This window comes from Nipponia nippon, unplaced genomic scaffold (genome assembly GCF_047370975.1).
Source record: "Nipponia nippon isolate SJK-2023a ecotype South Korea unplaced genomic scaffold, ASM4737097v1 scaffold_1, whole genome shotgun sequence".
Taxonomy (NCBI): Eukaryota; Metazoa; Chordata; class Aves; order Pelecaniformes; family Threskiornithidae; genus Nipponia; species Nipponia nippon.
In genome coordinates, this window is record NW_028262290.1 from 66,569,518 (window position 1) to 66,597,371 (window position 27,854).

At 40.3% G+C, this 27,854-nt stretch overlaps 1 long non-coding RNA gene across 1 annotated transcript; it reads right to left on the reverse strand.

Annotated features, from left to right (window-relative positions):
* On the reverse strand, nucleotides 1-27,854 carry LOC148057407 (uncharacterized). The gene is made up of 3 exons (XR_015699795.1): nucleotides 27,740-27,854; nucleotides 23,948-24,062; nucleotides 1-73 (listed from the first exon to the last, which is right to left on the reverse strand). It is a non-coding gene; the product is annotated as an uncharacterized LOC148057407 (long non-coding RNA).

The window sequence follows — 27,854 nt, forward strand, 5'->3', positions numbered from 1 at the left end:
CTTCTGCGTTGCCCATCAGTTTGATCAGGAACATGGTGCTGACAGAAAGTGAAGACGGCGCAGTTTGAGTGGGCTAGCAGAAAGACAAAAGAAAACACAGGTTTTTCTGATGCAGAAATCAAACTTTATTTTGCACCAGCTATATGTTGAGAAAGAAAGAGGTACATACACTATGTTTTACATATTAATGAGACCTCCCCACTGATCTTTAATCAAACCCCAGCTGAGCCGTTCTCTAAATTTTTCCTTGATATCTGGGTTTTACTACCATGTACTAGCCTTCAAACTTGCAAATAAAGTATTTTTCCCTCCATATATGCCCAGTTTGATTATTCTCCACATTGATTAGTCCTTTGAGTTTCTTGGTGTTCGGGGGGTTTAAATAGCATTTTCTAAACAGTTATTCATAAACTTATCCAAATACTTACCAATTTATTTCTGTTTCATGAATGCTTTATTTTTGCAGAGAAGCACAAATCTTTCTCATTGCTGACAGCTGACAAGAAAGCATTCCTGTCAATCTGTTCTGTGCTCAAGACCAGGTAGGAAATTTCAGTTTCCACTTCAGTATCATACACATACTAGAATACAGACTAATTTGGTCTTTCCTTAGACTCAGCAGTGAGAAATGAGCACTTCTAAGTACACTCTTGCTTACACAGACATAACACAAAAACAAAGAAGCCCTCTTAGAGATCACATGGTCCAGACCAGGTTGCTTATGATCAGCTTATGACTCTAAATAGCATTTCATGTCTTGACTCTGGCCTTCTTCTGGAGAAAGGAATGAGTCTTGTGGTTTCAGCTACAGGAATGTTTTGGTTTGCAGCTTGTCCTGTCAAGGAAGGTCACCACCCTGCCTAGAGAAGGTACTTGAAGCCACAGGGTGAGGAGATCCACTTGCTGCCTCTCCTCAGTCTCACAAGCACTCCTGCCGTTTCCCATTCAGACATACCTTGAGCAGATTCTCCTCACCCTGAGCAGCATTTTGCTCCATGGAATGTGTCCCAGTGGATTTGGGACCCAATTCATGTCCCACTGAGTTTCATGGGAGCTAGGCAGGAATAGCGCACAGCCCACCATCAGTAAGTGGGACAGACACTTATGAAGATGCCTCCTGAACAGGTAATGAATGATGACAATGCATATTTGAAATAAAACCAAAATGGTTGCACAGTATAAGCAGGTTCAAATGAAAAGACAGACACTGAATTGCAGAGTATATCTTGATTCCATTTGGAAAGACAGAAGTGTAGTGTTAAATGAGAAAATGAAAACATTTCCTCCTGTTATCTTTGTTTTGTACTGGCATGTGAACAGAGCCTTGCATTTTCCAGACACTACTAGAAAACACATTCATAATGATACTCAAATATAGCTATTACCATATTTAAATATTTCTTCACTGTTTATTACTTACACAGTCAGCTATAGCTGTTTCCAATTCAAGATGATTACGACATGCATACGAAAGAGCTGAAGGGGAGGAGGGAACAACTTTTGTTCCTAAACAGCTTACCTCTTCAAAAAAGAATAATGTTTACTGAGATAAATGAAGAGAGGGTGGTTGTTTTAGATCACTATGACTAATGTTAAGAAACAGCTGGTAAGGAATATTAGGTAATCACATACACAGGCTGCACATTGGGAACATTACGCTAACATACCTACTATAATTTTATTCCTTTCCCCACGCATTTATTCAAAGCTGCAGCTGTGATACTGGCTTTTGAACATTAGAAACTATCAGGAAAAGCAGCATGAATCATCATCTTTTGCTTGTGTTATTTAACATAGTCACTCAAGTGCAGTACTTCTAAGAGAACAATAATAGAAGGAAAATGATAGTTTATTTCAGAGATTTGTGAAGAGTCCCCTTCCCTTCCCTTCCCTTCCCTTCCCTTCCCTTCCCTTCCCTTCCCTTCCCTTCCCTTCCCTTCCCTTCCCTTCCCTTCCCTTCCCTTCCCTTCCCTTCCCTTCCCTTCCCTTCCCTTCCCTTCCCTTCCCTTCCCTTCCCTTCCCTTCCCTTCCCTTCCCTTCCCTTCCCTTCCCTTCCCTTCCCTTCCCTTCCCCCTTCCCTTCCCTCCCCTTCCCCTTCCCCTTCCCATTCCCCCTTCTGCCTTCCCCCTTCCCCTTTCCCCTTTCCCCTTTCCCCTTTCCCCTTTCCTCCTTTCCTTTCCTGAAAAACAGCCAGTTCAGCTAAAATGACATTCTATCAGTAGCCTTTCAAGCCTCCCGCATCCATATCTCATTTCTCTAGCTATGACTTTTCTTCCGGATCACAGGTCTGTTAATGCAGACTTACTGAGATGCTGATGAGGCAGATATCCTCAGAACAGCCCTGTGCCCTTGCCACAATAAGTAAGAGGTAGGAAAGAAAGCCGTAAGGAATAAACGCGCAGTGCCTAACATCAAACAGATATTTTAACAGATGCTGTAGCATGCTAAGAAAACCAGTGCCAACTGACATACAATAACTACGAGCTGGTGGAAATGGGCCTACCTTACATTTTCAAAGGAAGACACTGAACAGACAGAGCTCGGCATAGCCAAATAGGAAAGTGCCAGAGATCCGGTCAATGTCCTCCCTCCAACCTGAAACCTCCCCGAGTCTGGGAAGGATCAGCGCGCTCACTCACCTCACATCTCTAGTTTTCAACTTCTAGATCCTCTCTTTGGCATCCAAAAGATGCAATCAATTTTTGTCCCCACAGGATTTAAGGCTGGTGCCTCAGGGTTGAAGTACATTATCTCCCAGAACTTATACCTGGAAGCACAAGCTCTCCAGTATACCATTTAGCTCTCTACAAGTACTTCGTAGAGCTAAGTAAACCAAAAACAAAAATCGCACTTCTGGACAACATTCATTAAGATTCCACCACTACTTACTTCCTGCCACAATAAATAGATGGATCTATACAAAAATAAGGCCTTCTTCCTTTACGCCACCCTATCAGAGCCTTCCTTTGAGCTCAGTTCAGATCTTTTGGACCTAGACAGGGAATTTCCGATCAGGTCACACCCTTCTCCTGAAACATGGGGTACTCCCAAACCAGCCTATTTTTTCTAACCCAACCTCCCCATTAGAGCGGCTTACCTGTCCGCAGTCTTGTCTCTTCCCAAGGACTTTCTGTGTTTCTCCATTTATAAGTGACTTTTTTTCTCTCTCTGATAATTTTCTTTTAACCCATACATTCTGTTCAAAGACAAGACAGCCAGAATGGTTTCTTCTAATCTTCAGACAATCCTTGATTCAAATGTTTTCTATTTCAATCCCTAACCATTGAAATTTAGGAGCTAACTAATGCCCTTGATCTGAAGAGATGTGACAGCATCTCACTTACAAAAATGGATGCACATGGGCAAAAAAGTATTTATGATACAACAGCAAGCATAGCCAGAACTAAAAAATAACTTCATAATATCAATGAAGTTCAGGCACAAGTTTCTCAGATTATGCAGGTCAGTGGGGTAGGGATGTTTAAGAATACTCTGTATCTATCTTAGGAAAATCATACTCTAAAGAGTGCCAGTGGTATAGGAGAAGGCAGAGGTGGTCTCCAGCTGGCCACCCCTCACTACCAGGCCATCCCTTCATTCTACCTCCTGTGAGATGAGTGGCAGACAAACTCTGGAAGATTTATTTAGCAGAGTTGAAAATATTGCTGTAGCTTGTTGCACACCTCTTTTCTGCACCTCCCTGCCAGCGATTACTACCTTGATAGTGCAGGCAGTGGTAGAGGACGTGGGTCTGCCTGTCAGTCCACTACCTAACACAGTTGTATAAAATGCTTCAAAGGTGGGTCTTATGCTGAAATACTGGATAGTGACCTGGGGCAGCCAAGGAACTGATGTGAATCCTGCTTTGCTACCTTTGCGGCAGAGGCAATAACCCCTGGAAAATGACACAGGTGGGGACCAGCCATCCCTTTAGACCTCCACAGTTAAATCCATTGGATCTAGCCCCTGAAGGCCAAGCCTGCAGCACCAGATATTCTCTGGCACGGCTCCCATCTCTTGACCAGTGCATTCCTCTCAGATGGCAACGTGTAAACCAGCTTGTAGCTCCCCCTACTACCCCTCAAAACCTGCTCCTGCACAGAATCACTATGGAACCTTATGCATCCCCTGATCTCCAAAAGAGAAAATGTTTCGTCTCAAAGAAGCAGTCTGCGGGGACATCGTTTGAGAGCTCATAGAGGATAAGCACAATGTTCCTGAGTTCACTGCTCCTCGGAGTTGCCTCCCACCATCCTACAAACCATTACAGTCTGTCACAACAATGATAGAACAAGATAGGAGGAGGCAGAATTCCTCCCCACAACTGTCAGGTTTTTTTTAACTTAATGAAATTGTGAGAAGTTCTATCATTGATTTTAAAATGTTGCAGAGAGGGAAAAGTATGAACTTGGTTAAAATTGAACACAAATCAAAAGTCATGTTAAACATTTAAAAAAATTTAATTTCAACAAATTTTTACCAGAAGTGGTGTAATTTTGGATGGTGAAAATTTATAATTTTTCCATGCATCTTGGTATATCAGCTAGCATATCCAATGTGGGTGCGGGCAAGTAGTTTGGAGCTACCTTCCAAGTCTTGAAAACATTTCTGCTGGCCAACAAGGTTGTAAATACCTGGCTGTAAATAGCACTTACTAGCCTCTCAGCCTGCATGATCAGTAGGGCCCGCAGGTGAGTGCAGACAGGGCTGACTGGCAACTGCAAACTAGGTCATTTGGAGGGGAAAAAAATCATTCTGCTCCACCACAGAGGAGAAACGCTAATTTTCAAGTGATCCATCTCAAACTCTAAAATCCTGCTATGCTGTCTAGTTTTGAGCAAACCAGAGCAGACATATCTCTGGCAATATTAACTCTTTGAGATCCCAATGGCAGTTTCTCCCTCACTTTGTCTCACTGCCACCACAATCTCCAGCTTTCTTCCCAAAAGGTTAGCTGGGTCTACCAGGACAGAGTGTTGCCACGTGACAAATAGGAGTCCCACCCAGCTGCACCCCCTCTTTACCATCATTTCCAGACAGGTGAAGAATACCTTGTTAGCAGGTAGATTTTCAGAGGGCAAGTTAACGTACAGCTGATAGCTACACAGCATACACAGAGTTTGCCATGAGATTAAAAAAGAAAAGGCCTCACTATTGGAAAATACCATCTGGACAGGTGCATATGTTATCTGGAGGTATCACGTGCATGCTTATGGACACTGACTACACTTATACACACTTTCCCATCCAAAAGACACAGTCATTCACATAACAAAAATCAAAACAATGCATGAGAGGAAATCTCTTACACTTGTGGGTGATAATCTAGAGCCTCCCAAAATAAAGGGCTGCCCTTCTATTACTTGTCCCCCATCAGACCAGCTCTGTTTGCTGGGACCACTGCCTCTCAAGCCTTGCAGCTTGTTGGCAGACAACACAGGGATTGCTAAACTTGCCCGGGTTGCAGATTACGAAAGGTTTTATTTGCGTCCACTCTACCCATTCTTGCTATGGCTTCTGAGATCCCTCTTAACGCTAAACTAGGTTAAAGAAAAAAGCAACAGATTCATTCTAGCAAAGCAAAGCTGATTCTTCTACTCATCTTTTTCTTTTCATTTATGTAGTTAAGTGAACAACAGCTATAAAATCATATTGCAAGTCTCACCCCTGTCATACACCAGAAGTATTTCCAGGGGTCTTCTGATGAACAAGTACTTTCCAGATATGCCACATTATGAACCTTCTGAGTTTTAGGGGAATTATGTTGAGGCAAACTGAGGAACAGATAGTGATGAGAGGTCCTTCCCACCACTTCATACAGTTTCTGAAGTTCATTCCACCAACGCCGTGAAGAAGCAGACTCAAAAGCCTCTAGCGGGTTTGATTGCACCAGGTTTCCACTAGCACCTTTTGCTTTTGGCAGGAGGTCATCAGGAGGATGCCAATGCCCTCAGGCCTGGGACAGGCATGGTCACAGTGATACCGGAATGCTTGGTTTGGCTCAGGTGTTCCCTGGCTGGCTAAGGAAAGCATGCTGCTCTCTCTGGTCCTCCTCACTAGGGAATCAGGTTTGATGCATGCACTATGGTCAGAACAAGAAGTTTGGTTTATTGTCCTAGTTTAGTGCACAGTGATAAAGCACAAGACTGCCCAACAGGTATCCCCAGACAGCACTAATCGCAACTTGCTACCCCTTATATTCCCTTTCCGCCTTCTCACTCTCTTCTGTTTCACCATCCTCATTCTCTCCCAAATAAACACCAACCACCTCTGTTTACTGTTTTTTCCCAGGTCTCAGTGTTGTTACGTAAATACCTTGATACTCTAATCCAGGCGATTCCGCCATTCCTGATGGTATGCGCTGCAGCTTTTGCCAGCTTCTTACTTTATTGTATCATGTTCAGGAATTTCTGTTTTGATACCCAGTAATTTCTCTTCTGTTAGCCTAAGTTCAGGCCAGGACCTAGTCAGTGATCTAGTCATTTGCCTGCAGCTCTCATAGTTGTCATACTCAGGACCAGCCATAATACGTGTCTTACTGTTGTGGGTTGAATTCAGTATGGACAGAGGTAGAAGGAACACATCTATATGAGTTAATTTCATGTACTTTAACACACAGTCATGCATATATTAATGTTGGCGTTATGCTATCACCAATTTGTTACTATAGAATATCTTATGTAAAAATGAGCCTTGAGTTTTCATTCTCTTCTCTCTATTCTTATTTATTTATTTATTCATTTGGTTATATACTTCAGAATGTCTTTTCTCCCTCACACTTCTCCCCTCAAATCTTTGGAGCTTCTCACCAAGACAGAAAAACCTCATTTCTCTCCCTGGAGCAGTACCAGTTTTACAAAAACCAACAGAATCTTAAATTTGCACAAATCCCATCGATAAGAATAGACTTAAATAGCATTGTCTTCTATTTTTTTTGGTTCCTTCATAGCAAAAAACAATCCTACAAAATACTCTTTAGAAATACAATTGCATTGTGCACTGTTTCTGTCCACTTCCATCTCTGTCTAAATTCATCTTAATAGAAGTCACTCGGCCCTGCTTTGCTTTAAAATTGAATAGTTAGAATCCATGACCAATTGCTATGGAAAGGCCCAGCAGAAAGGAAATGGATGGGTTAGAAGCAAGGAACTTTTTTTTCTATAACAAACTCATGGTACTTTCTATAGTAACATCACAAGCACAAACCTTATTGTTATGACGAGCTTCCTGGCTCGTCTAGGTGAAACTTCTCCCCAGGATAGCATTATCCCTTGTTTGAAACAACAGGGAAACTGAAACACAGAAAGATAAAGTGATTTTCCAGGAAACACCAGTAGATCATTGGCAGAGTCAGGAAGAGAGTACTGGTCCCCTATCTCCCTGCCTGATGCGCTCACTAGCCAGCAGTGGTCAACTTAAGATACACAGCCTATGCGCTTACGTGCAGCCTCCCATCATAGTCCCATTCCCTTGACCTGGTATCTCCTTGTTTATAGGATTACTGTCCTTGGAAGTCTGGTACCTTGGAAGGTCTGAAACAAATTCAGCCTTCTAGCAGAACTTACAGCACAAGGTCTTGAGTGGCAGTCAAGCAGAGCACCTTATGTGAAGCTAATATGGTCACCAACAAAGCACTTGATTTAGCTGGTCATCAATTGCACATATTTGTGGGTTTCTGTTGTGTGGGAAGCCTACGTTCAAAGTTGGTCATGTGTCTTTCTTCCTCTCATATGCTTTTGTGTGAATTCCTTATCTGTAACAAGTACTGCAATTCAAAATACATACTTATCATGGCCTACTGCTTTACTAGCTCATGAATACTAATGGGGAAAAAAAACCAAAACCAAAAAACAAATAAACAAAAGATAAGTCTCTCAGCCAGCCAGAGGTGCACCTGTGAAGGATTTTTGTGCAATTAGCTCAATGGCTGTCATTACAGATGGTGCAGACTTACACCATTCTTTGGGGACGTTCAGAGATTGTTCTTCCTACAGGACAGGAGTCTGGCTGGCTGGCATTCCCCTGATCACAGCAGCTGGTATAGCGCCAAGTATTTATTTAAGCATTGAGTGCAGAGGTCCTCGTACCAGACTTCTTCCTTTATTCCAGTACAAAACAGCCTGGCAAAATCCACCTGTACCATTCCCAGTACCTAAGGCCTCCCATCACTGCTGCTAATATTTGATGAAAACTTTGTGGGTGTTCATATAGTACTTACCTACAAGAATCTGGCATGGTCTCAAGAAAGGGGACAAAATAACAAATCATACAGTTTTAACAATACCATGACACCTCCAGAGATACTAAAATCTTCTGGTAAAGAGGTAAAGAAAGTAAGAAAATAAAAAGGAAGAAACCAGCTAGAGGACCCCATTCTGACACAGCTTCCAACTAAACCACAGACATATGAGTCTATACAAAATAAATCTCAAACTCAAAATAAATACCTTGAGCCTGTGACAGCTTTGTGAAACTGTGCTTTCCTGCCCTTTTGTTAAGACTAATGTTAAGATTAAAGAGTGAGTTGGAGATTTCCAAATTGAAGAAAAGAAGTATGAACGTGTTGAGCTAAGCTGACACCATGGAGGGGCTACTGCAGAAATTTTTCTTGCCGTGCTAAATAGCCAGTGATCTTCTGGAATTGCCTCCAGGGACATTCAAGTGCCAGACAGGGCACTTGCAACCTTAAATCACACCAGTCCAACTTGTAACAGAGATACATAATCCTTAGTGCCCAGAAGCAGGTCTTTTTGGTGCTTCAGCTAACTAAGATGGCTTTTTGTAAAACATAATAGCAAGAAATAATACAGTAAGGTTCAGGCTAATGTCCAGTTTACTGAGAAGGTATTAAACACAGTTTTCACGGGAAGGTGAATTTGACCTCAGCCTGCAATTCATTAGATCCCAGCTCTCACCTTCACTCTTTTGCCATGAGGGACTAGAAGAACAGCAGACATAATTCCCTAGAGCAACACAACCCTGATATGTAGAGCTTGAATGACAGTTTCCCCAAGTAGGGCTGAAAAACGTCTTTCAGGCTAAAGCCTTCCCTTTCCTTTCAAGATGATTTTTATCTTTAATGTACAGTTTCCCTGTACAGCAAAAAACAGACTACATGTAATGGATGATAGCCCATTATTTGTACAATCAGCCAACATCAGCTATTTGAAAAAAAGGGACGGTGCTATTTTTGGGGTGTATCAATAGGGTTATTACAGGAAAACAACCAACATCATTACTGCAGTCTAGACAGCAGTGACTAGGCCTTAATTGGAATAAAGAAGTTGGATTTGAGTACCACAGCTCTAAAAGCTGATTATGAAAAAAAACCACACCCCAAAAATAAACCAAAGAACAATCAATTAGAAAATATAACCTATAAAGTTTATTAAAGGAGCTAGATATATTCAGTTGCTCTCCCCACCCACCCAAATGAAGCCTCTGCATATCGTTACTTGTCAGTATAAGGAAGACAAGACCTGAACAAATAAATGCAATATGTTTATGAGCAGAACCTTTATAAAGAGCAAAAATGTAATATTAACAAGCTTCAGGGCTGAAAGCTGTGCAAGTTGAAACTACTATCACCTAAAATGGATACCTATTTATTAGGTGCAGCTTAAAAAGATCAGTTTTGTTGTGATTAAAGGACGGACTAGCAGTACAGTTACCAGAAATCCATATGGGATGCCATATTCTTGACAACACAGCTTTTAATTGCCTCGGAAGTTGGCTCATCATCTTTCATGGGTGAAAACATAATAGAAAAGGGAAATACTATTTCTCATCCAATTTTCTCCTGTTCAGCATTCCTGTTGCCCTCACTGTTATACTATCCTATTCAATTTATTGAAATAAAACTGATAATGAATACCTTTTTAAACATTTCAGTTCTTAAGGTGTTTTTTAAAATCGATTTGTATGTCTTTTCACATGTTCAACTGAAATTAACGTTAATTTGTAGCTTGGGTTTAACAGAACCAATATTTAACAAATTTCCATACCATCTGTTTTCAAAAGAAAAATATTCTTCAGAGTGTGCACTCGAGCTAGCAGAGGGCATGTTAAAATCAATGAATTTACAGAAATAGAGAGAATGAGAGCTTAAGGATAGAGCCATGGACAATTTCCTTACACAAGGCTTGTGCAGCAGGTGTACTACTGACGCCCTCGACCTCCACAAAATTCCACAGGCAAAGGTTCCACATCCAGACTTGGAAGTTCAGCCTGTCACAAACATCCATGATTTCCTAAAAGGCCAATGCTTTTTCCAGAGAAAGCAACTGGCTCAGTTTAAATTTAGTTTTGTTTGTTGCGGCTTTAGTACAAATTCAGGTATTCAAAAGGTGAATGAAATGCTTGGTGTTTTTTCTGCTTTGATGTGAAGTATTTTTAAGAATTGGACTGTGATGCATGAATCAGTTGTCAATTCTTTTTCTTAGCTTACCTTTCACAGAAAGCATTATATTATTAGCTCCGGCATAAAGAAGAGCAGGTTGTTATGATTTTTAAGTGTGTCATAAAAAAAACCTTTTAAGTAGTTATTTAGTCATTGAAAGCATCACTCCCATCCTCATCATCCTTAAAGAAATTAGAAATTGCAATTAGGCAATCTTCACCTAATGTAGAAAACTAACTTCTAATAGTGAGGAAACTTTTCAAGATCCCTTCAACTGCACAGTTAAGATAACACAGTCATCTTAAGTTAACAGCGGAGATAATATTTTTGTGGAGATATGATTCAGTAGTTCCAAATATTCAAGGCTGATAAAATGAAATATCTCCCATAACTCTGGAACTCTTTTGGCAATTGAAGAAAAGAGACTATAAACATGATTGCACATTTTTTAAAAACTGAGTAATTATTTATGTACAGCGTACTTTGCTGTGTTAGGGAATAAGAGAGCCAGGAACCTACTAGTGTTTCTGGAAAGTCAGTGTTAGCTTTATCAGTATAAATGATTATATGTTTTCAAAAGACCAATCATTTGAACGCACTGTACTTTTCCCATTTGCAAACATTCTTAATACAGTTTCATTGCTTCTTTTTTAATTAATTGAGAGACAAAGGCTTGTTCCCCTTCCAGAGTTGTGATAATGAACAGCTATCAGAAACATTGATATTTTCACAATTTGAGATGGTGGCCAGAAAGAAAATATATGCCCTTTCCAACTTAATTATTTATTTTTTTCCTCAACTGAAAGAGGAATTATTATTAGCACGTACATAAAATTCTAGTTCTACCAAGAAGCGTTACTTTAGTTGAGGATAAACCTTAGAAGAGAGCATGTTTTAAATCTTTTGTCACATACGAATGGCTCTGGATAATATTTCTTCAGGATGAGTTCCACACTGAAAACAAGGTTTAATCAACAGTATATGTTTTAGCATCACTCTATGAATGTTTGAGTCATGTGACAAACTAATGAAATAAGGAATCTCCTTTAAAACATGGAAAGGTTGGTCATCTTCCCCAAAAGGGGAACTATTTTCAGAAAGTTTGACATCTGGTCAACATCCAGCCTGCGTATCTCATACAAGACAAAAAAAAGCAGATTTTGTATTCCATTATTAAGCCTCAGACTTAAGCCTGCACTGTGGCGAGGCAGTCTACATGTGGTTAGAAAAATGCAAAGTTAGAAGCAGTTTCTGAAAAAAATGAAAATCACTTTTTCAGGTGAACCAAGGACTAAACTTCAAATTGGATAGGAACTGTGAGGCGGATTTGCTCAAAGCTTGTAAAATGAACTTCCCTTGCTCCTAAAAAATGGAAGGACTTTTCAAGTGAAAAGCCAGATTCTATTAAAATATAATAATAAAATAAAAAACAAGAAGAGATAACTTTTTGTAATAGATATAAATCAAGTGATTATGTAAGACAAATGAAATTTTAAAATGGTTTGCAATGGAAGGTCCTCTGCTTATTTTATCCTTCTGAAGTACATCCTTTCTTTTAGGCTTTCTGGCAACCTAACAGCTTGTTGTCTTGAGGCTGCAGCTCAACTTTATGCAGTGCCCTCCTGATCCTGAGAAATCACTCAGGCCTAGTTGTGTGTTTGCTCCCTGCTCTCCTTAGCCATCTCCTAGCCCCTCAGCTAGCTTTCAGTCTCAGACAGACATTCCTCCTCTGCCTGACCAGCATGTATCAAAACTTTTTTCTCCTCCTACATGCTCAGATGATCCCAAGGAGTGATTTGCCCCTTCCTCCAGAGGTCTCTGCTTGACTCTATCACTCTCTTTTTATAAAGAAGCAAAACATCATAGCAGCAGAGTAAAAATCAAGCACCATCCATCACTGAGCTTCAGTCTAACTTCCACTTGTACCTCACATACATAAAATTGATAGTTTTCAAGCATAAAACTCATCTTTCTTTTAATCTGTGCTCATCCTGTCACAGACCCATCGCCAAGACAGTGAACAAAACAGCTTATATGAGGCTTTTCAAACCTTTGCGTTCAAGGAAATACACAAAGAAAACAGACCTAAGCAGAGCCACCAACCACCCATATGGATTAGGCACTGCTTAACCAACGGTATAATGTCACTGAAGCAGCTGTTTGAATACATGAGGCAGAAAACTCAAAAAGAGTTCAACATTGGGGTGTTTCTTAAGAGAAGGGAGATTCTGATATGGAGAAGAGGCACCTTCACATTGCAAATACACACTTGAATATTCAAAGTAGGACTATGAGAAGTGTTCAGCATTGATTTCCATCTGCTTCCACTGAAGTCTAATCATCTGAGAATATTTCACCACCATAATAAGGATTTCATCCTCAGGACCCTGTGAACTTTTTACAGATAAAGAGTAACACCTGATGGCAGAGATTTCCCTGTCCCCTGGAAACCCTATGCTAGTTCTGTTACACAAGTGATATATTCTAAGCTTATCAGCAATTATAAATGGATAACAGCTCTCTCTTCACTAAATAACTGGAATGTGGCCAGCACAAATGTCTCACAAGGTTTTGACTCTGTATCTCAACCTAACTGGCACTTTTCCAGGAAGTCACCATTCTTCAGAAATACGGCAGCAGCCCTTAGAGCCTTGCGGCATCTGGAAAGGGACTTTTGAAAATAAAAATGCACATCACTTAAAATGTTCACGTCCACGGAGGGCATGTAAACATGCCACGCACAGGTCTGTGCCTGCCTTTTAGCTGTTCATACACAGGTGTGCAAGAGAGGAAGGGGGAGAATGGCTAACTGCAATCTACTTAATATATACTCCTACATTGTGGTATTTTACCAAATTTCTGCTACTAGAACATTATAGGTAAATGAGGGGACTTTAACTACCCCGATACCTGCTGGAAGGGCAATGCAGCAGGGCACAAGCAACTCAGGAGGTTTCTGGAGTGCATTAGTGATAAATTCCTGACACAGGTGAATGAGGAGACGACAAGGTCTCTGCTGGACCTTATATTTACAAACAAGGAAGAACCGGTCAGGGATGTGAAGATCAGAGGCAGCCTTGGCTGCAGTGACCATGAGATGTGGAGTTCAGGATGCTGAAAGGAGGGAAAAACCTAAAAAGCAGGATCACAATCCTGGACTGTGGGAGAGCAGACTTTGGCCTGTTCAGGTGTCTGCTTGGAAGAATCCCAATGGGTAACCATTCTGGAGAGAAGAGGGGTCCAGTAGAGGTGGTTGATTTTCAAGGATCACCTCCTCCGAGTTCAAGAATAGTCCATCCCAGTGAGCAGGAAATCAAGCGAAAGTGGCCGGAGGCCTGTATGGATGAACAAGGAGCTCTAACTAAAACACAAAAATGAAGCATACAAGAGGTGGAAGCAGAGTAAGGCAACCCATGTCTGAACACAAAGAGATGGGATAAAGAAGGCTGAAGGCCATCTGGATCTGAATCTGGTGAACGACATGAAAGGCAATGAGAAGGGCTTCTACAAGTATATGAGCAGCAAAAGGAAGGGAAAATGTGGGCCTGCTGCTGAATGGAGCAGGGTACCTCATGACATATGACAGGGAAAAGTCCAAGACACTCAATGCCTTCTTTGCCTTGGTCTTTACTGGTAAGATTTGCCCTGAGGAATCCCAGCCCCCTGATACCAGTGGGAAAGTCTAGAGCAATGAAGATTTCTCCTCCATCAGGGAGGATCAAGTTAGGGAACATTTAAAGCAATTGGACATACACAAGTCCATGGGTCCTGATGGAATGCATCCACAAGGACTGAGGAAGCTCATCAACGTCATTGCAAGGCCCCTCTCAATAATCTTTGAAAGGTCATGGGGATCAGGTAAGGTTCCTCAGAACTGGAAGAAAGCAAATGTCACTGCTGTCTTCAAGAAGAGCAAAAAGGAGAATCCAGGGAACTATGGTTTGTCAGCCTGACTTCAATCCCTGGGAAGGTGATGGAGCAAATCCTGCTGGGAACCAATTCCAAACATGAATGACAAGAAGGTGACTGGGGAAAGTCAGCACAGATTTAGAAAGGGGAACTTATGCCTGACTAACCTGATAGTCTTCCATAATAGGGTAACTGGCTTGGTGTGAGGGAAGAGCAGTGGATGTTGTTCATCTTGCCTGGAGCAAGGATTTTGACACCATCTCACATAACATCCTCATAGACAAACTGATGAAGTAGGGACTAGATAGATGGATAGTGAGGTGGATTGAAAACTGTCTGAAATATTGGGCTCAAAGGGTTGTCATCTGCTGACCTGTATGAAGTCCAGCTGGATGCCAGTCACCAGCAGTGTACCCCACAGGTCGATACTGGGTCCAATACTGTTTAGCATCTTCATTCATGACCTAGGTGGTGGGACAGAGTGCACCCTCAGCATGTTTGCAGTTGATATAAAACTGGTAGGAATGGGTGATAGGTCCAGGGTGTGTGCTGTCATTCAGAGGAACCTTAACAGGCTGGAGAAATGGGCCAAGAGAAATGTTAGGAAATACAACCAAGTGAAACGCAAGAAGTCCTGCACCTATCAGCACATGCTGTGGGCTGACTGACTAGAAAGAAGATTTGCAAAAAAGGACCTGGAGGTCCTGGTTGACAAGTGGAAAATGAGCCAGCAAGTCACTCTTGCAGGAAAGGCAGCCAGCAGCACCCTGCTGCACTAGGAAGAGCATCTCCAGCAGGTTGATGAAGGTGATTATTCTACACAGTTCAGGTCTGATGAGACCACATCTGGAGTACTGTGTAAGACGGGCATGGAGATACTGGAGCAAGTCCAGTATACTGTGCTATGAAGATGATTAAGGGTTTGGAGTGTCTGACATAGAAGTTAGGCTGGGAGAGCAGGGATTGGTTTTGCCTGGAGAAGAAAAGGCTGGGAGTAGGAGGCATGTGTAATCAATGTGTATCAATACCCGATGGGAGGCAATAAAGTAGACAGAGCCAAACTCTTATCCATGATGCCCAGTGAAACGACAAGGGGAAACGGGCACAGATCAAAATTCAGGAAATTCAGTTTAAACAGAAGAAAAAGCTTTTTTACTGTAAGGGTGATAGAACACTGGAACAGGTTGCCCAGGCCACCTGGGGAGTCTCAGTCCTTGGAAATATTCAAAACCTGACTGGACACAGTCGTGAGCAACCTGCTCTGGATGGTGCTGCTTTGAGCAGGGTGGTTGAACCAGACATTCTCCAGAGGCCCCTTCCAACATCAACTATTCTGTGACTCTGTGAAAAGTGTCTCTTCTGTTATCAGGCTGCATCTCCTGCCAGCCAGGCAGTTTCAGAGCAATACCTCAAGACAATCAGCAACAAACATCCTCATGTCCAGCCCCTTACATTCCCTCCTGTTAGCTGAGACAGGCAGAACCCATACCTCTGACTGCCCACTGGCACAGTACAGCAAGTATGAGAGGAAGGAGCTTTGCAAGAGAGAACCTCCTGAAATAGGGCTTTAGTCCCCAGTTCCAGGCTATTTGCCTTATCTGTTACCTTGTGTATGTCACTTGGTTCTGAAGATTTCCAAATGCCTACAAATGAGTATATTTTGATTTTCCATGGCTGACATCATATTTTTCATTCCACGCCATGGCAGACCAATGACAAGACAAGGCAATACAAACATGTTGATTAGAAAGAAGGAAGCATGTTACTACATAACTAGGTCTAACATGTCTAGTCCTTTAAATAACATATCTAGTCCTTTAAATATACCACAGAACTTTTATTATTTCCCTAAGTTCAATATAAGTTTCTCAACATCACTGGGAGGAAGGAAGCACCAAAAACCAGATGTTAATACCATGAGATATAACTAAACATTCAAGTTTTGCATTCCAAGCAGAGATGCAATCTTAATTTTGCAGACAAAGGAAGAAAGTTGTGGAGTTTTTCCACAGATCCAATCTCAGCTTTCTTTATAAAGTTGAAAAATAAATTGAGAATAAAAAAAAATACATTGCTAAGAGGAAAGAAAAAATAAGAGGAGTGTTGTTTCATCCTTCTCCTACCTTTAGCCTCATCTTCAGCTGCAGAAGCATTTGATCGCACAGAAAATACAGCGATCCTATTCTGCCACAAACATTGTCAGCAACCAACAGGAGAGAAAAACAGTGGAAAACTTTGATAATTGTCTTCTATCTATGGGATAAATCAGTGTTCCCAAACCTCTCTGGAGCACTGAACCACTCCTGGAATCTTGTGGACCATCCATGTGCGACTTGTCACATGCTGGGGATGTCAGCGGTCATATGAGGACACACAGCAAGAGAGAAGAATTGCAGCAGAAGATACCGATGGTAGACTACAACATCTACCATACAGCACTTGTTGGTTCATAAACATCGTATTTCCACACAGTTCTGCAGATCTGCTCCAGAAAACTTATCATGGCCTTCCAAACCACCAGGATATTAGAGATCAAGTATGTAACATCTCCAGATAAGCTAGATGTTAAGTTTATCCCCTTATTTGCATATGTAACCTAAGATGTGATCGGATTCTGCACCTTGCCCACACTAAGAGGCTTCTGTAGAGACTAAAAAAGGTGTATGTTTGTCACCAGCCTCATCTCCACCATATTTCAAATATCTCCTAAATTAAAGTAAAGGCTCTAGAGTTTAGCCAGCAAAAGCATTATGCAACTATATTTTAATGGATGGAACAACATTCTTGTAAACGGCTTGGGTTCATAATAGCTGAACTTAAAAAGAAGTAATCATTTTAGCTGGAGACAGTCATCCAGCACAGAAGATTTGGACCCAAGCAGCTGTTTGTTACAGCCAAACAGCCTTTTGGAAAGACAGTCCTTATGATGAAACATATCCAAGAATGCCAGTTATGGGTGACACCACCTATAGTCTTTTATTTTGTTTATGCCAGTCAAGTTTAAACACCAAATTTTATCCGTAACATTTCATAAGTAATATCAGATAGTGGACCTGTAAATGCGCTGTATATAATGCCTATGTGATATGATAGTGAGAACCAGGACTCATACCTGAGTTTCATTCCAAATTTAGCCACAGATACCTGCATCAGCAATTACTTAACTTACTTATGTGTCATTTTCTCTGGAAAAACAGGCTGGACTGCATGACGTCTTCATCATTCATTCATTCCTCCCATTGAGAGTGGAGGAGGCTTTTTATTTTTCCAGGGCTATTCAGATGTAAGAGGTCCATAACAGAAATGACAAAAAGAATATCTCACAGAGGTATTCAAAATTGTAATATATAGTGAAGTATTTTGAAAACTATGGATGTAAGGCATTGCAACAATCCAAACATATAATAAGAATTATCTGTACATAATAAAAACATCAGTCTAGTGTGATACAATTCTTACATTATTTTCAGTTGCTGATGACTTTCCTAAATTAATGCTTCACTTCTGGTATGTTGAGACCCCATAATTATTTCCATAGCTCCAGCATAACTGAGAGAACAGGTGCTTTCTAATGCTTGCTACGAAGCAAGAAAGAATTTAAGGGTGCAAAATGGTGCAGCTGTGCTGCTGAAATCAGAATACTACAGAGTGGAATATTTCCTATAATTTCAGTCACTAGGTAACCTTTCTGTCCCATACTGATTTGCTTTAATTAAAGCATCTGTTCAGTTTCTAGACCTTTCTAGTAAAATTATTAAATACCACCTTGAGCCCCCACCCAAAAGCCTAGGGAATTATATTATGCTGTATGAAGCATAATTTATGCCCAAAACTGAGGAAACATCCACACTTACATGCAGCAAGTCACTCAAAAGGTTTATAAACAAGCAGAACTTCAGTGGCTTTGGAGAAGACGACAACCAACCGAAGCTGAGTTACAGTAATCAAACCTACCATCAGCTAGCCTCCTCCCTTTCTTAGGGTATTCCAGCAAATGTCCCGACCCATTCCCCTTCCCATAGGTGTAAGTGGCTGCTGAAGTAACTGCTATTACCCTCCTCCCCTGGGGATGGCCATCCACATTAAACTTCTCAGATAACTTCAGCAGATGGTTGATCTGTTGTTGCAAAGGGAGGAGCAGTTTCCCAAGGCTTTCTTTTCTGGTTACCCCAGCTCTGCCCAGAGCAGAGCTCCTGCTCATGGCTTTTGTACTCAATGACAACATCTAGCTAGTCTACTCCATGACTAGTCTATTGCTGGTACATACAAGTCTGCCAGGCACCACGAGTAGCTTCCATACCCACTAGCTAATTTAGTGACCTATCAGCTCCATCATGCCAACGTGCCCTGGTCATTCCTTCCTTCCTCCTTCGCAGACAGTCATTACTCCAAATGAACTCCAATGAGTCCTGACAATAGGGAAACATTTCCAGATTCCTGCCTGACCTATGGCTTCATCGCTCCAGTACTACAGATTGCAAAGCAGGCTGGGTAGTCCTCAGCAAGCACAAATATTCACGTTACATTTTCTCTCATTTTAAAATTTAGTAATAGTTTTCAAAGTGGGATGTCAGCTGTCTCAAAGTTTACATGTAAATGATACCTGGACCATCTAATCAAATCGTCTCACACTTCAGCAGATATCAACAGAGTTCTTACTCCCCCAAAATGGCTTGCTATATGTGGGATGCTCAGGAAAGGCTGCCCTTCTCTGGGGTCAGCAGTCTTTGTTTAAGGCTTAAAGTCACTTGGCCAACAACTATATAAAATGATAGTTTTGGGCCCAGTTATTACTTTCTGTCGGAAGGACTTCAATATTCAGAACTTCAGGAATCACGTATGTTCATTCTGACTGAATTCAGAGGAGCCCCTAACTTGATCTAGGGGATCAAGTCCCTCTGAATGAGAGGTTGCCAAAACTAAGGCTCACTGCTTGCTAGAGAGGCTCCAGTTAATACTTGACAGAGAGGATTTCTCCCCACAAGTGCAGCTAGTGTCTTACAGTCCCACAACCAGGTTTCAGTAGCTTCATAGGCAAGAGCTTCAAAGTTTGTGCAAAGTGGATAGTAGTAAAGTAGTAGTAAAGAGCCATGGTCTGATAATCCAGTATGTTCTGATACATTTGCCATTCCCTGCAGCAGAGAACAATATAATACTGTTAAACTCACTGAGAATTAACTTTAGTGCTAGGCAAATTTTAACTGGATAATTCCTTCGTTGTATCTACGTAAGAGTTCAAATGTAGCTTATAACACAAATGTTATTTTCTCATCCTTCTTTTTGATAGGCTAGGGATAAGGATTTTATGCCAGAACTGTTAGATTTTCAGTACTACCTTACCATACTGCTCTAGCCACAAACTGAAACAGAAGAGTAGCGAAACACGAGCTGCGGTCTGGTCCCAGAGGGTTCTGCTGTGGCAATGTCTCAGCCATTTCTATCCATGTCCTTGCAGGTCCACTCTCCCTCCCATCTTCACTGAATAGCGACCTGAAAGTGCTGGCAGAATTCAGAAGATACTGCAGATTGAAGACCCAGTGCACGCTGAGGAGAGCCAGTTGCATGCATCTTCTAGGTGTGCCACAATTAGTCCTACGGCCCAGCTGTTCCAGTGCTTTGCCAAGATGGAGCTAAACCATAACAAGGTGGAAAACTTGTGAAGCTGAGAACAAAAATCTTCAAGGCTGAGATACCTGTACTGGTGGTTTGACTCCAAGATGATCTCCATAGTTTTTATCTTCAAATAGAGATGCCACTAAAATTATCATTTTTATATAATATGACATTGCCATGGTTCTTTCTTATAAGCATACCTTCCAGGTTTGGCTGCTGCAAGACAGCTTTGCCATTTTTAACTGATGCCTGAAATTGATTCAGCAAGTTCGAAGCACATCAGTCCAGCTCTCTCAGCCACACCAGTCACTCAGCACCCATTACCCTGACTCTGTCAGGTTACATCAGAATGAAATTACTCTGCTCTTCCTTTCAGAGCCCTCCATGGGCTACCTAAAAGGCTCTCACCTAAAGGAAAATTATTTGCCACTGAAACTTTCTCAGACAATGAAATTCACAGCTTCAGTAGCAACCTAAAGTATGCCGGCAAGCCAAAGAACAGGTCTAGATTGACCTTTGAAGGGCGCCTTGAGGCACCTTGAGAAATCTCTGTTCCTCCAGAGGAACTGCAAGGGGGATACCAGACATGCATCCAAGAACGCCCAGGGGCTTAGAGTGGCATAAGGCAGCCTGCTGGTACACCAGGCACAACCAGAGTGGCCAGCTGTAAGTTGCCTGCAAGACAGCATTATGTTCAGAGGGCAACAGACTCTGGTGTGCAGCACCCTTGTGCCCACCTACCAAAGGCCATGCAGGACAGTGCTTCACCAGTGACTGTCTTTAGAGACATTCCTCTAGTAGAAATGCCAAATGAGCATGAGTGCCTGCAGCTTTAAGTTTGAAGGCAAAGCTTTCTTTCTGGCATGTCCTTTGTCATACTGAAGCAAAATATTATTTTTTAAAAACATGAATGTTCTGTACCTGTAATAGAATTAATCTACATTGCCTGTAGACCTGGAATAACTCACAATCCTATGGGGTAGACGTATAAAAAACCTTATATTTTAGTTATCCCTTGTGCTTCACAGTAAATCAGTATAATCTGCCTTTTATTAGGTTACCGGATGCTGTGGCAAGAAAAAAAACCAAGACATTTGGCTTTTAAGCACTTTGAAGTGAGTACTTTGAAGCCTCAGTAAGTGATAATCAAGAAAAATGGCACTAACATCTTATGATAAATTTTCTCTATATATTTAAGTAGGATTACTTATGAAGCCTCAGAAATTAAAATGATTATATATAGCCTTACTTAAGACTTGAGTTTAATAAAGCATACGATATTGGTTTTCAAAATCTTCTCTTTTTGAACAAAGGTAGCTATAGCAGTGCCAGTCCAATGAGCTCTTCTGTGAGTGGTAGAACTAATGCAAAATGGTTCCCTTCATCCCACAAACCTACTCGACACCACCACTTCTCATCATGCCACCCCAACCAGACAAGAGAGCGCATGCAATGTGGATGGTCCAAAGTTAGACTTAGCCCACTGCTGCCTAGTAAAATATATAGTGTTTGCTTTCTGCCTGCCCTTTCCTCAGCAGTATACTAATTTAAGACTCTTTCTTCCATGCATCCCCTAATTTTTCACATGACTTGAAGGAACATAAAGTAAACTAGAACTCTTATAGGTAACTCAGATTTGGTTGAATTTCACCAAGGGATTCAAAAGATATTAGTGCCGAACAGGCAGATGGACAGACAATGCCACAGCATAAGCCTCTCCCAAAAATCTTGAAATCAAGTTAAAACATAACTTAACTTCTCTTAATTAGTCTATTCAACTAGAATTACTACGTGAGGTTTCAATGTTATAAAAGTAATTATAATTTTCACCATGGAGTGATTCCAAAATTTCTTGTTGGATATTAAAAAAATCAAAAAGTATTCAGAAAGCTCATGAAACCTCAATCCTCTTGAGAATTATAAGAATTTTGCTGTCAACTTCAGAGTCTTTTTTGCTTGTAAAATCCCATTATTCAGCAAGAACAGTATCATTTCTCTATAACATTTCTCCCTCTTTGGGTAAAAGAGCCATCTTTCTGAGTATCATTACTATACTATGGAACCCAGGTACTCTTCTCTAAATATTTCCAAAATGTCAGCTAATAATCATCAGGTGCTTTAACATTTCTTGAAATGTAAAAAAGTGAGGGAATGGGCATAAGAAGGCAATGAAACCATGAATTCTAAGTAATATATAATTTAGTCACTTGACATTTAGGGAACCTTAAGTTTGCAGGCAGCAAAGACATTTGCTATAACCTCTTAGCCACCAATATCATCTTTCCTATGTAATCAAGTTGCTCAGGACCATCCAAAGGTCTACATAAGTCAATGAGCTGACCTGGGAGCAGACTGGGAACTGCACTGTTCATAGCAGCAGAAGCAATTGTTTTGCAAGCACACATTTTTGCAAACATTGCCCAAGCTTTTTTCACACCACGTGGGAGACTTTTTTTTAATTCTTCTGTCCGTCAAGCTTGCAGGTCATAGACAAATATTACCTGTTCAGCAGCAGTTTTGTATCTATGAAAAACTGTTCTTGAAGATTACATATAAACAAAGTATGTATATAAAAGCCAGCCTAATTGGATGCCCAATGCTCGCAGTCAATTGCTTGGTTTTTTAACATCTGTCATTTAACAATGATGTGTTTCTTTTCCATTTTTTAGGACTGGCCCCAGAGCCAAGAGTTATGACAAATACCTATCAAAAGTACTGATCAAAAGAAGTCCAACTGTAACTTTCCAGACAACTGATCTTTCTATTGAAATATGTCAGGGGAAAGCTTCTTATAAAATGTTTAGAGTAGCAGACAAAAGTAACACTTAAAAGTTACCACAGTGGAACTAATGCAATGCAGACTTTCCCTTGGGGAATATGTCAATATATCTCATTTAGGAATTTATCTTGGTTTTACATACTGTCTCATGATTTTCTTGTTTGTAAACTGTAAAATAAATACATTTCTGTCTTCAAGATAAACCACAATTCTGAATCTTTACATTCAAAATGTGGCAATTTAATCATACCTTGTACCAAGCCCAATTGTAAACATCTGTAATACCTGCTTTTTGACTAGAAACTTCTATTTCAGGTATTGCATGACAAAATTTTCACAAAGGAAGCACCTCAGTTCAGCATTCATCAGACAACTGTGCTTGCTCACAAAGAGTTTTTTGATGCAGCAATTTTAATTAGAACACCAGCTATTAAATTCCACAACCCAAGCTCCAAGCTCTCTCTGGATTATCAAATACATTCAAAAACTTCCTACTGCAAGTCAGGCCAGCCAAAAAATTCAAGCAATCAATCTGAACAGAACCTGAATACATCTCAGCACTGGGCATTTTTAGAGACTGGTAAGTGGCCAACATCGACCTCTTTTCTGAAGAAGTCTCTCTCAGCTCAGGAGAAAGAGAGGTGAAAGCACATGCAAGTAACTGTAGGCAGGAGAATGCTTTTCTAGACAGACCTTTTCTCGGCCTGGCAGCAAGAAAAGCATTAGCTGCAACATCATCAGCCTGCTGACTTTCAGCAGACTGGAGGAGGGTTAAAAGAAAAGAGATTTGCTTAATGCAAGGACTCCTCCACCAGGACGGGATAAAAATGGAAGTGTTTCTGTGCAAGTATTTTCTGAATATTCATCAACTTGAATTGGAATGGTAGGATGGTATTAAACAAGGTATTAATAAAAGAACAAATACAATTCACTGAAAAATAAGACTTCTTGAGCACAGAGATACTGTTTGAAATGTTTGGATGTCAGACTAGCTGAATACTGCTTTCACCCTGAGCCTCACAAACCATGAAGGAGGAAACAAAACAACCCTAGAAAATTTAAAGAGGAAATGGAGAAATGAAGAAGGATATTCACCATTCTGTAGAAGACTATCCCAAAAGTTTTTTTGTGGCCAAGTCCTATTTAAGAACTCAAAACTGTCAGTGAAAAATTGGTTCTACATAAGTGACAGACCACTTGTTAACACTGCCCAGCAATGTCTTTGATCCATAAATCAAATCCTTTACCTGTTTCACTATGGGCAATTCCCATATTTGACAACTGCAACATCCTCTAGGAGACTCTGAAGAAAGCAGAAGTCCACCAAGACAGCCATCCGTTTCTGTTCTTCAGAATGATTTACTGTAGACGAAGAAAAGAAGGGCAAGAATCAGGAAGTCATGTAAAAAGTTCTAGGGAAGGTAGATTGATTTTGCACCTCTCATAATATTTTAACATAATGAATGTGCTTCTGTCATGTGGAAATTACAATATTCAAAACTATAAGTATTTGAGAAAATGTTTAAATAGGAAACTCCTTCTAAAGACTACTCTCTTCCGGAAAAGCATGTATCCCTTCACCATACAACTGTGTCTGCAATTTCAATAATGTCCAGTAGACTTTACTGAAAGAAATTTAGCTTTCATAAAGGCTGGGCAAAACAAATTTGAAAATGCACCAAAAACTAATTTGCAGTTCTGGGAGTCAGTCTCCAACAACTGTATTTTATCCACCTTCAAAGGCAAGTTTTTGAACTAAGGAAAAGGCAAGACAGGAGCAGCTGTAAGTATACGTTGAAAGTGCTTACTTATGACAAAGAATGGCAGTTATGAATCAAAAATGCTTAGAACTTCTTTTTGTTACAATTCACTATAATTAATATATTATGTGACTCTGAGATAATCAGTGAAGTTGTTTATTCTTCCCTCCTGCACAGAATGAATGCTTGGAGAGAAATTACAATAGATTTTAACTTGTTCGTAATTCCTCTTTAGGATCCATCTATAAGAAAGCAGAGGCTGCAATTTTTGAGTGTCAAGTTAAATGCCATAGTAGAGTAGTGTCCTTCATATTTCAAGCCAGAATATCAATATGCCCGGGGGCTGACAGAAATAAATATCTGCACATGTTAAGAATGACGCTTCAAGTTTTTCCCATTATCCCAACGTACGTGGCTGATAGGAGGCTGAGAATGATACCCCAAAAACCAGCGAGAGCAGCATTTCACCTGCATATATGAACTATCTGGATTTGGCAGGAGAAAATGTGATGTTTTCTATGCCAAAATGTCATCTAGCCACCTTGGCTAGACATTCTTGTGGAGGCTCAGGAGCAAGGGAAAGAGTAGCAACACTCTGTGCTGCTTTCTGCCAAGTAAAATGGAGAGGTAGGGCAATCAGTAGTAATCATGATAAGTGTTTTATTGGCTAATATGATAGTATTTTCCTCTACAAAGCAAACCAGAAAGGCCCATTCATCCTGAAAAATTTTTAATAACAACTACTTGTAATTGATTTTAAATAGGCCTGACCAGACATAAAGGTTTATTGTATATGTTATCTTAAACTAACCAATAATTCATAAACTTTGTTTAGTTTCATGGTTGGAATTATCCCATTAAAATTGAACTCTCTTTCTTGCGTCTGAAATAGACCTGGACTTGTGCAACAAAACCAAAGCAGTACTTCTGCCATCTGATACTTTATCTCTGGCAAATTATTTTTCAGGAGGTTTCTTTTATGTTGAAGCTGTATATTTATTTGTGGAAATGCCACTCTGCTTCTGAGTTTTAATGATGTGAAAAGAGCACAACCCAGGCAATTTTTTCGCAGGTTATCATAGAATTCGATGGGAAACAGAAAATTACCTAGTGACTCTTATTTCTGGGCAGATTTGGGACTCTCCTCTGTGAAATAAAACTTCAAGTATATTTATCCATGGGAAAATGCCACTGAAGTTTAATGTATGTACCTATCCCACTACGCTTAATCACTAGCAGAAAGCATTAGCACATAAATCCAACTTCAATAAGTTTGGCTGGAGATCCTGTGAAAATCTGAGATGATGATGATAATAGTAATAATGACAACAAAAACAACAACAATACAATCATCTACCACCATACTAATGACACTAAAACCATCACCTAGTTACTCCCGTGTTGATATTATGAATCTTTTCAGCAAATATCCTTTTATGCCTTATTCATTCTACCAGTAAGTTATAAAAAATGGATAATATTACCTGGTTCTTAAAATTGGTAAAGACATGTAAACTAGTCCTAAGATGAAATAAGGATTTGAGATTTTAAATCCAGTCTAACCAGACTAAAACTCCTGTCCTAATTATCATTGCTCCTTACCAAATGCCTTTAACTGACTCTGTCCCAGACTTTGCTAACACTTACATGTCAATAACATTACCCATTACAGACCTCCTATCAAAATGAATAGGAATGATCAAATAAATTACATCACTTCACAATTTTTTTCTTAGACTGTGGTCTCAGTCAGGTAGTATCAACTATTCTTTTCATAAGCAATCTAGTGTTTGCTTACCTGCCTCACCTATACTTCCGGGATGCCTATGTTTTGGAATAATCTCTCTTTTCTTCATTTAGCAAGACAAAGACCAAAAACTGATTTCAAAAATTCCTGGTTACATAAAACTCAAGGTTGTATATAACTCTTTCTCTCCCTTTGCAATCACTATTTGAACACCTATTATATCAGTGATCTCAAATAGAGCAACACACATCAATTAACCTTTTTTTTTTATTTCACAGCGGGCTGAATGACTTCAACATGCTGCAACCCCCAGCTGTGTAGACTAGCATGAAACAGAATTAAGCTGAAATGTAAAGCTCAAAGCATAAAGTCTTGCCTAGCTACCCTCTTAGCCTCTTTGGTAGGAATTAATTGGCCTACTAGTCACCCCTTACCTGTTATGTATTGATTTCCAGTTAAAATGCCATATTATTGAAAGAGCGTAGTTGCTATGTTCCTGTCAGAGACGACTAGCTGTTCAGCTTATAATTTCATTCTTGGTTTCCTAAACTCACAATTATTCCCAGATGCAATCAGGTCAGTGTCAAACACCTTCCTGAATCATACAGTGAAATAATGGCCAAATCTTGCTTGACTTTATTGCAAACACATTATTGGTTATTTGGGTTAAGTTTTGATGCTGCGAGTGCCAAAACCAAAATGAATAGTAAGTATCCCAAGTGCAATCATGACAAAATTAAAATAATTTTGTGGCTAGCATCATTTGGTTACAGGATCAAAGCAAAAATATTGCTGGATGCCAAAAGATCAAGTTCTTTTGTTGTAGCAGAACCATGAGCAATGAAAAATTAAATAAATGCATTAGTGAAGCTATTTAGTATGGCCAAAATCTACTTTGCTAAAAACAATTTGCAGAAATCCCCAGTGTTCACAAATACTTCTTAATGAAAAGTTCACAAAATAGAGAAAGGGTCTTTTCTGTTTATTTTTACAAACCTCATTGAATACAAATTTTCCTCAGTTTTCCTGGCATCCTTCTATGGCTACAATCTGGAAGGAATAATCTTTATCAGAGACTTCCTTAAATTATTTCACTTTAAATCATAACACAGAACACTTATGATAGTCTATAGTAGTTACAGGTTTTGCTGCTTTGTCCAACTACTCTGTGATAGACCAGTCCTCAACATCTGATTTCTGAATGCTTTCAAATCACCTGGTAATTTTTGTCACTCTGCCTGGAACCTTAAAATTCTTTCATTGAGAGAAAAGCTTATCATCTTAAAGCAAAGTTTTAAGGTTCTTGTCTCGCATTTGATAACACGTGCTATTATACAATAATCCACTGTGAGATGAAGGAAATCCCTACCACTTCAGGGAATCACTCTGTAACCGGAACTGGACCAGGTTTTATTTACAAATTTGTACATTCTGCTACTATGGTGTCTGCTATTTTTGCAAAAATACTGAAAAAAACAACTACACAATTTATATAGACCAGCAGCTTGATCGTTGCACTGCTTGGTACTCACCTACCGCCTCGTTTTGCCCTTCCCTGTTCCTCTTGCCGCCCGGCTCTTTCCAGCAGTTTGGACGCAGCTCTACAGGCACTCAGGGAAGGAAGGCAAGAGGGCATGAAGCACTTAG